We start from the raw sequence: 12,667 nt of genomic DNA on the forward strand, positions 1-12,667 counted from the left end.
CAAAACATATTTTAGACAGAGAGTGCAAAGCTTAAAGGAAAGGTTCACCCCAAGAAATTGAACCTACTGAAACTCACCTTCAGGCCATTCATGATGTAGATAAGATTGATTCCTCAGCAGAAGAGATTTGGGGAATTTCAGTATTACATTACTTCCTCACCAGTGGATCCTCTGCAGTGAATGGGTGCCGTCAGTAGTGAGACCAAACAGCTGACAAAACAGCACAATAATCCACAAGTAATCAACACAACTCCAGTCCAATTCAATTTATTTCTTGTGAAGTGAAAATCTGCGTGTTAAGAAACTAATACATCAATAAGGCGTTTTAACTTTAAACCATTACTTCTTGCCAAAATAAAGAAAAAAGCTTATTTGTTTAATATTGTTTTCACTTGCAAACAGTGTTCAATTTGTGCATATTTCTCTCCTAATTCAGACTGTTTGGACTGTTGATGTTGATGGCACCCATTCACTGCAGAGGGTCCATTGGTGAGCAAGTGATGCGATGCTAAATTATTCAAATCTGTTCCGACGAAGAAACAAACTCATCTGCATCTTGGATGGCCTAAGGGTGGATACATTTTCAGTAGATTTTTATTTTTGGGTGAACTATTCTGTTAAGACAACTGATCTGTGGGAGTTTTTGGTAACTACTCATCAAGTAACTTTAGAATTAAATATGTGAACACTAATCTTTAAGACAAGTCATATTTCTTTTTATTTACTTAAAAATGTAGATTAGTCTAAGTTGAATAAAAAAAAATCAGACTGATTACCCTTTGGTTGACTGCTAGTTGGTCAGCCTAGTACTTAAGACACTGTCTTAACACAGAAGGCTAGGTTGATGCAACTGGCCTTACAGATGAGTTATCTAGCTTCAGTGAACTACTACAATGAGCTCAAATAGTCAAACATCCAGAATATTATGAAATGTGAGTGGGAAAAAAATCTGCAGAGCAAATCATTGCACGATTCTTTTAATAATTCCAAATGTCTCATTATTTGATTTTATTTATTGTAAACCATTATTTCTTAAATGTCAAATTATTTGCGATACCAGTGTTATGCATGCACAAACATTTTTTGAAACATCAAGAGTGCTCTCATTATCGATGATTTTTCTGAGGCTCAGTGCAGTACAGGGTGTAATATGAAAAGAGCATTCTGCTTTTGCCTTCCAGGGAATGGGAGGTGTTTCCAGAAAGCCTGCAAACTACAAAGCTCCATAGTATCACTTGACAGTTCTTTGTAAAATAGGATTCAGTGAAAGATCTTGTAAACAAGGTGGCATGAGTGTGCAAGAAGGAGAGTATGGGAATTCACCAGAAAGAGATGGAGATTTGTTTTCAAATAGTATGGACACCCACAGACCGCATAAAATCTATCATGGTTTGGTAAATCATAATTATGATGTAAAAATTATGACCGAGATGATTATGATGAGTTATAGTCCTAAAGTCATAATAATAGCATAGGTTGACATTTTACAAAAAGTTGAAATCATGACAAAACCAGTTATGATATAAATTGGGATAAAATTATAAATAATTATGAGATCAAATGTCAACATTGTGAGATACTAAGTACTAGTCATGATATATAAAGTATATAGATACTAAATCATAATTAGGCAATAAAAGTAAAAAAAGACATGATTATGGCATAATAATCCATAAATATAAGATAAACATTTTCTTATTTTATGTATCTTAGTGTCATAATTTTGACATTTTCTGTCATTATTCTGACTTGTCATAATGACTTTATCTCATTGTTAAAAAATTGCATCTCATAATTATGATTTAGTATCTCATAGCTTCATCTTTTTGTATCTCATAATTATGTCTTAGTATCTCGAAATGTCTACTATTTATCTAATGACTATGAATTAGTATCTCATAATTTAAAAATTTTATCTCATAATTATGACATGGTTTTACAATTAGTTTTTCTTGTAGAGGAAAGGAATTATTTAGGAATTAAAGACTGATATGGAGCCTCGTCAATCTACTGAACTTTTCATGCTCAAACTGCAAAGCTTTTCCAAAATACATAAACAAATATCATAGCTTCACCCAAAAACAGTCATATTAGACACACCTATGCGTCTCTGATTAAAGTGACGGTGGAAGTCAAGTTTGTGTATAACCATTTACTCACAATATCTTCCTGATGACAGTTATACTCCCACCTAATTGTTCCATCATTCAACAATCATCCTGCCTTCCCAACCCAGACCTGCCTTAGGATGACATCATCACTCAAAATAAAGCTCGAGCTAGTTCACTTAGCATAGCTAAACTGATGACATGAACTGGTGAACAAGTGAGTTCAACAGGTCTTGTAAACATGACCTCACCATATGTGCTTACCTGACAGCGGACTGACAGCGGACAGCGGACTGTACTTTTGGGGACTGAGCTCAGCTGTCATTTATTCATGAGGCATTTGCATGTTCAGTCGTGTGAAGATGAAAAACTACAAAAGAAAACAATCTCAGCAAGAACATTTGGACCTATTGATTAAAATACTGTAGGCCAATGCCTGGCGCTTTCTCGCAAGTGTAACGCGTTTCGAAGAGCATGCGATTCAACTTTGTCCAAAGAGAGCAATGAAATGAAATAAGATATTGGTTTATTGTGCTTTATGTGAAAGCTGCAGAGTATAATTGAATTTATGATGTATTTGGCTTCAGATCCATGTGAAGGATAATCATATTAGTAATCTCTCTGTCTTTCAGGTGTAACTGAATCCTCACTTTAATAGCACTGCTCTCTCATCACCCCTCATCGGTTGGCTCGGTCAAGAGAATATCGCTCAGAGAGGGTTCAGATGGGCTTTTGTGCTGTGTTATTCCTCTTTGGACCCCGCAACCTCCCCGGAGCCTGTCTCTCGTTACCAGCCCGTCTCCATGGCCCGGTGCTCAGACCGCTCTTGTTGTTTGAACAGGGTATCGCGTCTAGATTAAAACGCCATTTCTGTAAGTGATCCCTTGATTGATTTATCACTCAGACAATAACAGCCGCAACGAAATACAAACTGAAAACTGACCAAATGTGCGCAGGAAAACAACTCTTTCCTCAGCACTGTCTTATCTGAAGCTTGAGAAAATAAGCTTTAGGTTCAGAAATATACATATGGTAACTTTAAATACCATAGTTGCATACAAGTCCCTAAAAAAGTATTAAGATGATAAAATGGTTGTATGGAATGATGACAACATTCATGTAGCCTATTTTGGGGTTTAAATGGTTCACCAAATACCAAGGTAAATGTCATAAAAAATTATAGTATTACCTTGTAACATCCTAAAACAGGAACCATGTCAAAAATCCATGTTAATACTGCAGGATAGTTTGGTACTTTTTTGTTAGTGTTGTTAGATACTTCTGTAAAAATTATTGATTAACAATAACTGGTATTTTGACAGAACCTGTGGTACAGTTTTACTATTTCACTCACTAATTACATAATATCATTAGTAATTCACACACTGTAAAAAAAAAAATAATAATTGCAATTTAGCAATGCATGGATCTATAATCCTCCTTTTATCTTTAGGTTTCATTTCAAAGCCAACTACTGTATATGATATAGGCATTATATGCCTCTTAAACTAAAGGCAAACATTTATGCTAATCGATGAATGCCATGATATCCACATATTCCTCACACTTTTCAGATGGTGATGATGAACAAATGGCAATTCCGTAAAAATATGAACCTTGATGCATATGACTGCAACCTAACAGTGGCGGCAGCAGTATAAATAAATCTGACGATGTCTGTATGCCATTGGATCAGAGTGTACAGTAAATAAAGTGCACAAAATCAGTATTTTGTTTAGTATTTGTGGCAGTGGATAAATAATTTTGCGAGATTTGTCCAAAAGGATCAGCGTGTCATGTAATATTCCCATATAGACTTTAATAGCCAATGAAAAACATATTTGTATAATAAACAAACAAGATCAATACATCCTTTATTAACAGCCCTGACAACAATAATTTCTTAATAATAATTGCCACACAAAAATTTCAAGCTGCAATGCTCCTTGCACAATATTTTTCAGTGTAAAATTGTTTGTTCAGATGACTCAATATGGAAGAGGTAGAACATTTGGTAGAACATTTGGATACATTGTGAACAAATATTCGGGTGTCCAATTAATGTAAACAAAAGTATTCTTGTTCATTTCACACAAAATAATAAACAGTCTTCTGTTACTAAAAATTATTTGTTGAAACTACATTTTTTACATTTGTTAGAAGAACTGTTCAAAAGTTGGATTTTTTGCAGTGCATACATTTTGTCATATTTTCCAGTAGGCAAACTGGACTTTATATTCATATTCTATTATTCGAGATAATTGCCAGCAAATGACCAAAATAAGGCGTATGTTTCAGTCAATGTCAAGTCAATGATGGCTTGTTTTCTCAGCAAATCTTGTGGATGCTTGATACTATTAGTCCATAATTGCTTGGTAAACATTATTATCCTTTTTTCTACGCTAATCCAGTCACAATATGACATGTTGGCAGGTAAGAAATGTTTGGCCAGTTTTCAGCAGGTTGTCACCTGGTGCATAGCTTTAGACATCCTGGTTAAGTGAACAAATCAACTGCCTTAAGAACAAGTAAAACAACTGGGAGGCAGGCATTATGTACACATGCAATGAGTACAAAACACATTTATCTACACTCCATTACCATGGGGTTTTCTCTTTTTGTGCTGCAATTTAGCTAAAAAGTAGGTAGAGAGACTAATAAAGGGACTACTGGGTCTTATGATCTAAGATCAGGCTTTTATCTGTCATGTGAATATGTGCTACAGGCAAAGCATAAGCTTAGAAACAAACATTCCTTCTCTTTCACACACACATGCAGGGAGACAGTAAAATAATTCCTTTTTGAATCTCAATCTTAAAAAAGGTATTTTGATTTAAATTTAATGATGCAAGACACATTGACACCCAAAAAAAGACAACATTTGGCCATGGTTACAGCTGTAAACAACAATCAAGTTCACTCAGGTTCTCCTTTACTTTGGTTTTGATCACTAAATGATTCTTTTTCTGCCTTGCTTTATATAATAACAGAAGAGTAAAAGATAAAAAGTGAATGTTATCAATATGTTTTGTAAAACAACTTTTATTAGACTTATGATATGACTACAGTCTCTTTTTCTTAATCAAATGTAATTGATTTGAAAATATTTTTTTAAGTATTTATGGATTTGGGTAAAACGTTTTTAAATAAAAACTAATTAAAAAAGTGTTCGAAAAGCACTGTATGTATGGCATTGCATCAAAACAGATCATAATTTTGAGCAAAAAGTGATCTTAATCTTTCTCAAAGTGTTCTGACAAGTTAAGAACATTTTCCAAATTGGAAAAACTAGTGGACCTCCACAGCGGGACAGCTATGAAGGTCAATGCAATATGATCCTACAAATACTTCATGTCAAGGGGTCAATTGTCTACCACCAGCGGTCCTTGTTTGATGAGGTCAACATCTGATCAACAGTGACGTCCTGTGATACAAACTCTTCTCTTTTTTCAAAGAGCAGTTAACGGCAAGAATTCCTCATGTCAAAGCCAAGCCAAAGGTTATAAAGTCAAACTTGAGTTTAGTTCCTAGAGAATAGAATTACATTTTGTCATGTTTCCTCATGTCTCTCCTTTTATTTATACATGTCCCTCTCTGTCCCTCTCAATTTTTCTCAAACTTCCTCACATATCGTCCCTGTCTAACCTTGCTGCTTTTTTAAAGGGATAGTTCACCCAAAAAATGTAGTGCTATTATTAATTATTCACCCTCACATTGTTCCAAACCAACATAAGACCAGCATTATTCATACTGTAATAAAATGAGGGGTATTATTTCCCCGTTTTTTTTTTTTTGTTTTTTTTTTTTTTTGATGCCTTTTTACAATTATAGTAATTACAAATGAACACATAGCAGTTAGCCTGAAATGCTTGGCGCAAACTACTCAGCACTTTTCTGCTTCTGTTTCTGCCTTCTTCCCATCCCTTCTGCTGAACTTTACATACTGAGGTCAAGGATCAGAAGTACAGTAAGTTACCAGATGTTCATTCCGACTCTTTTACCAATATATCAAAAGTTTTGGGTCAGTGACTGAAGGGCTGCAGGAAATTAATCACAGGAATAAAGCACATATTTAAATACAAGAAAATAAAAAATAGTTTTTTTTTTTACCTTGTAATAATCTCCACCTTCTTATGGTTTTACTGTGGGTCTGATCAAATTAATGCAATCTTGGTGAGCATTAGAGACTTCTTTCAAAATTGTGCTTGTGAGTCGTGCTTATGTGAACCCCAGCATTCTAATAAGATAGTGTCAGTGTCAGAATGTCAGAACTATGTTACTGAAGTGTTTACAGTCAGAGAATCATATCATCTGAAAATGAATGTTTAGTCAATAATCATTAAGGACCACAGAAGTGTTTTATCGAAATGATATGTTCAAAACATACGTTTGGGAGGAGCCTAACCATTCAGTCCTGTCAATCATCATTATAAGCCTATATAAGCAGCTCTCATTGCACCGTCCCAGCATCAATTCTTCCGGCATCCCTCCGCCTCCCCATCTCCTCTTCTATTTCTGTTTTTCTCCGTCTAGATAGTACAGTTGGGGGGTTGAACTCAGTGCTCAAGAAAGGAGGAAGGCGTTTAATTCAAAGACCTGGCAGGTATTCTCAGTACAGCACTGAAGTCAGGCCTTTGGCTTCACAAGCCATCTATATAGAGACAGTGCTTGAGCTGTTCAAACACTGCGGCTTATTGTTGCATTCTGGGACTTTGACCTGAGGCTCCTCCAATTCTGGTTTATATGTGTGTGTTTGTGTGCATGAATATCATGTGAGTTCTCACTGACCGAAGCTGAAGGCAGTAGAGCACTATATGTGTGCGTGTGTGTACGTACATCAGTCACTTTAATGTCTTTTGTGGTCTGCTGTTTTTTTTCAATATATGATAGCCATTTTACAATGTGGGTGACTCTTAAGTTCTCATTTGATATAGTGAATCATGTGGTATAGTAATGGTAAGGGTGACCTGAGTAATAATATATTATAATACTTTTAATTTCGTTATGGCTTATATAGTCGAAGTTAGCAGATTATTGTCGGACAACAATTTAGTTTACATTTTGCAAGGATATAAACAATAAAGTTTACATTTGCCATATATAGCTTGTGTATCGCGAGTGTTCTGTATGCATGTGGATAAAATATATACAGTATATGCAACTTTACATTGCGAGGTATACTACACTGAAAAAATTAATGTATGAATTTTTGAGGTTAAATATATATCGCTGGTAAAAATGGATTATATTCTGCAATGATATAAATAATCAAGGATTGGTGGTTTGCTATATATTTTTATTTTGCTACTGTATAGTTTTGGATTCCTAGCTTCACAGTCTTCAACATCATATGCATTTCAGTAAGTGTATAAACACATATTGTCCTATTTTTTCCCTAATGAATGTTGTTCAGTTGCTTTGACGCAATGTATTTTGTTTAAAGCGCTATATAAATAAAGGTGACTTGACTCGACTATTGCAATCCCTAAATTTTCTCTGGTGTGTTGCTCACATTCACTACAGACAGAAACTGCTCACATTCACTACAGACAGAAACGAACTGCTTAGCATTAGACAGGCAGAATGGCATCTATAGTGTAAAAACTTAGAACAAAGATATTGCAACATTGCTAGTACTTTAGCATCTGCCAGTGCCAAGATGAGTTTGCAGTTCACATCCTATTTTCTCTCATCCATCTCAGACAGCAATCCAGGTTCTTACCGTAAGATCTTCATTGGCCCAGTCTTTCCATTAAATTAAATTGGGATCTAAGCAGATGAACTTCAGTGTTTAATTTTTTCTCACCTTTTTTATATGGTTGACCACTGTGTCCCCTTTTATCATTAACTTCTTTTAGAGACCTTTTAAAACATTTTGAGATATCTTTCACAGAGATATCCTTTTCTTGGCAAAACTGCTTCTCTTCATATTCCAATTTCCAGTCTGGCTTTAAAAAAAAAAATTCTGTTCATCTGAAACTGCCTCACTAGCCAGATATGCTCAAAATGTGTCACTTCTGCAGTTGCAGAAAGAATCTCCACTCTTCCAAACAATATTTCACATGTTTTATGAAGGAAACGCTCTTTTCATATCCATAATTAAATGAGGAGGAAATCTGATTTGCTAATTCATTTTAGCATTGGCCAATTCAATGTCAAAACATTTGGCGAAGATGTATTGTATTGAGGAAAGTATGTGAGATTTACACATCTGGTGGATATGTAGCTTGTAGACATGTTTTGAAATTACATCCCTGTCTGACTGAAACCAGATAAAGAAACTCAGCATGGTGTTGAGAGAACTCCATTTCCCATAAAGATCAGCATGACAGTTTTACAACAGAGAAATTGTTTTCTGCACCCCCACATTTGGGAACTGACGGGAATGGCAATTGTGAAAATAGGAGAAAATAGAAGTCACATTGGAAAGGAAACACAATCCAAGGAAGCAAGAATTGTGCTATCAGATAGTTCTATGTTTAAATCTGAGCTTGGACCACGTTGAGCTAGTTTTACTGAATGCATGAATCAATGAGCGTGTTGAAAATCATCAGACTCATCAGCCAGAATGTGTGTGAATAAGTGATTGATTCACAGCTCACATAGTGGCTTTGGATTTTATTAATGATTATCTGATGAACAGTTTTTCCTTTGTTTTCTGTGTGTTTTTCCCCTAATTCCCCCTGAGAAGCATGGGATCTGTAGAACTGATGTGACAGCGAGGCTGATGCTCTGGATTTGAAAGAAAATCAATTTTCTTCTCTTTAATTTATTGAATATACATGAGCCTGTCCATCTGTTCCATGGTAATCTGAAAGTGGAGTACAAGTCTCAAATATGTGTTATGCATAAATGAAAGCTTTAAGTTCAATTAAATTTAAATTATTTTTTAATGATAAGTTACTTTCTCCTATCGTAGTTGAATATTCAAAGACAACCATAAGTAAGCCTTTAGTGGGTTGATTTAACTGAAAAGGCTTGCACTGTGGCTCTGAGGCTCTTTTACTACATTATTCGGTAAGTTTAAGCATCACAACTAGCCTTACACAGTTGCATTATAGCTCATGAGTCTGGGGTGGCACTTTCCTTGCATGTTGTTATTCTTGCTTTCCAACTATATGTGTGAAATATATAGCAAATAAGTAGTACACTAAATGGTCTACATGCACAGTATTCCTAAAAGAGTAAGCAATAAAAACATTTAAAAAATAAATTTTTAACTTCCCCTTGTTTAACTATACCATGTTAAGAATATATAGTTTTTGTTTTTATTATTATTTATTTTTATTTATTTTTTTCAGAATTGCAACCAAGTCTGAATTGTGATATAGAAACTCAAAATTATGAGGAAAAAGTCTGAATTGTGAAATAAAATGTCACATTTTTAATCCCATTGTGGAAACAAGCTTCCACCATTTGTTGACTAATGGCAGAGGAATTAGAGTTCAGAACCTGTTTAAAAGAATCATTATTTTTGCATTGCATTTGGTGAGATTTTGACTTTCTAAAGTTCCTATAAAAATATCGTTTGTGGCCATGAGTGTGGGGTTTGAGTAAATGTTTAACCCTAATAAAGTGATAATATGAAAAAGAGTAGTTCCTCTTTTTTTCATTTTGTCTACTGTATGTGTGTGTGAGAGAGAAAGAGGAAGAAAGGTGAGGTGCACATAAATAAAAGAGTGAATAAATCCGCAGCTTTCTCTCCAACCTAATTAATTGTTCCTATGTATCATCTTTCTTTTGCATTTCTTTATGTGTATGCTGTAAAACAAAGCTCTTTCAGCAGTTCTTTGGTGACTGAAAACGCAAAGTTAATGGGGGGGGGGGGGTACTATATTTGAAGATATAGTTCTCACTGTTCTGTCATCGTGATATGATGGACAAGCAATCATGAAAGACTGTCATCAATGCCACTGTTGATATTCATTTAAATACAACTGTGAGTGAAGATGGTAAATCGATGCACTTATGAGCTAGAAGCTCTTAACCAATTGACCCCTCAGCAGCTCTTTTCACATTTAGCCTCCCTTATTGTTTGATACAATGTATAATGGCATCATTCATTAAAGTTGGGCTTGTGATAAAACCATCACACCGCTGTAGCAAATTCAGATCTGGCTGTTATTGCAGCCTTCATTATTGCAGTTATTGCGGTAACACTTTACAATATGGTTCAGTTCATTAATATTGATTAGTTTTATAAAATGTAACATATATTCACTAACAATGAACAATTTGACGAATTAACCTAGATTAATGGTATATTAATTGTCGTTCATCATACCTAAAGCACTAATTAAATTTAACATGTTAAACCTCATTGTAAAGCGGCAGTGGCTCAATGGTTCATGTAGGTTGTCTACAAACCGGAAGGTTGGTGGTTCAATCCCCGGCTCCACCTGACCAAATGTCGAGGTGTCCTTGAGCAAGACACCTAACCCCAGCTGCTCCCGACGAGCTGGATGGTGCCTTGAATGGTTGACACCGCAGTCGGTGTGTGAATGGGTGAATGTGAGGCAAATTGTAAAGTGCTTTGGATGGCCATGTGGTCTGTTGAAAGCGCTATATAAATGCAGTCCATTTACCATGTAAAGTTTTTTCCTCTGGGATTTTACTGAATCATGAAAATTGGACATTACATTCCAGAATTTATCCAGAATGTAAGTTTGATGAAAGAATACTTATATAAAAGATACTGGTTACCTTTACTTTACTTAGTAATAACTCAATAATATTTCTATAGATGTAGTGTTAGTGCATGTTGCTAGATCTGTGGGTTTGAGTCCCAGGGAATGCATAAACTAATATAATATTTATTAATGCAATTGAAGTTTTTAAGTTTTTTTTTTCATTGCAATTTAAGGTTTCAGAAGAAGAATCTTAACCCCCAACCCCAACTTAACTAACCTTCCTTTCTCTCACAGCAGACCTGATGACTTAATTGCACTCATCGGGGACATGGTGACAGCTTTATAACCACCAAAATAAACACAGAACTTTGTCATACAGGCTAGCAATAGATAGAAAATTGGAGGAAGTGCTCCGAACAAATTATGCTTTACATTACCAGTGAAATTCATGGAATCAAACGAGAAATCATGGCAGTGTCTCTGTTATTGTTGGGTTCCTGATCTAATACACATAAAAAAAATTAAAAAAAAACCTTGCATACAGGTACTGTATAATATTCTTTCAGTAAACAATTGTTAGTTTCTGATTAGATTAGAAAAACAGTAAGTGAAAACTCTGGAAAGTTTGTGCTGTAGAGATGCTGACCTGAACTTAAGCAAAATAAACTTAAGGGAAACGTAAGTTTATTTTTCTTACCCCAAAACTTGACCGTATTTTATGACATCTTGTTTCTCAAGAGTCGTGACAGTGAAATGCATTTTATGGTTAGAAAGAGAAGTATAGTCCGACAAAGTGTCTTTGGCTTATTTCATATTATTTAATTGTTGTTATAATAACTGAGTTATAGCTACAATAATCTTAAATGCCTTAAAGAAAATGCTAAATAAAATGTATATAAAAAATAACAATTTGTTTTTATTGTTTTGTTGGATGTAATCATTAAAATATTGTTTTTCTGTACAGTATAGTCGGCTAAATCTTGAGATGCATAGACCACAGCAAGCCTTTTTCTCACAGAAACATTTAAAAATGTCAAACAAAATTCTTCTACGCAAGTAACCTCAGCTAAAAATACATGTCAGCACTACCCCGCCATACCATTTTGTATGATGAGAAGAAGGAGGGGAGTACAAATATCTTTACCCCCATTTGGGCAGAGGGTGTGAACAATGAGGAGTCTTCATGCCGTCTGCCTTGTGAACAGGAACAGGCAGGAGGCTTGCCCTGGGGAAAATGTTCACTATATCACATGTGCTGGGCTGAACCCTAACAAGCTCTGGAAGTCTGGTTCTCCATTTTGGGCTGGTTTGGAAAAAGTGATAGCACTGACAAAAAATAATTGAGCTTATATGGGCCTGACAAAGGCCAGTGTTCGAATCTCAACTGGGTTGCTTTCTCTCCTCCCAGTCTTTCGACAGTTATATCTGATCAAATGCACATTATTATTCTTTATCTTGGGTTAAACTAATTAATTTTACTTTGTTGGAACAGCAGCTATGCTAATTATGTCTCTATTTGTATCTATGTTTTGCCACAGGATGTTACCAGGATTTACACAAGCTTCAATCTGGATCCAGAACACCTGAGACGAGATGCAAACCCCTCAGAGGACCTCAGATGATGCTAACCCTGAAACAACATACAGAACTAACAAATACAAGTGTGATTGCATCATATAATAATTACTGTTAATAGTGTTCATCGTCTTTTAATGAATTTTTCCGAAAATCTCTGCCAAATCCACATAAACTGAGTCACCACTGCTAAGCTACTACTAAATATTGTAGAAACTTAATTTTCTGTAAATTTGCTTTGCAATGATTTGTATCGTAAAAAGCGGTATACAAATGAACTTGAATTGAATTTCTTCATTGTCCTTTAATTTATATAATAATAATAAAAACACTTTGTGAAAGCACAGTTAATGG

The 12,667-nt window shown here is 35.0% G+C and overlaps 1 protein-coding gene across 2 annotated transcripts in view; it reads right to left on the reverse strand.

The window, feature by feature from the left end:
• The window catches only part of kdr (kinase insert domain receptor (a type III receptor tyrosine kinase)), a 167,583-nt gene that overhangs the window by 51,486 nt on the left and 103,430 nt on the right, over positions 1-12,667 (reverse strand). The window lies entirely within an intron of this gene.

Source organism: Carassius carassius, chromosome 27, assembly GCF_963082965.1.
Source record: "Carassius carassius chromosome 27, fCarCar2.1, whole genome shotgun sequence".
Classification (NCBI taxonomy): Eukaryota; Metazoa; Chordata; class Actinopteri; order Cypriniformes; family Cyprinidae; genus Carassius; species Carassius carassius.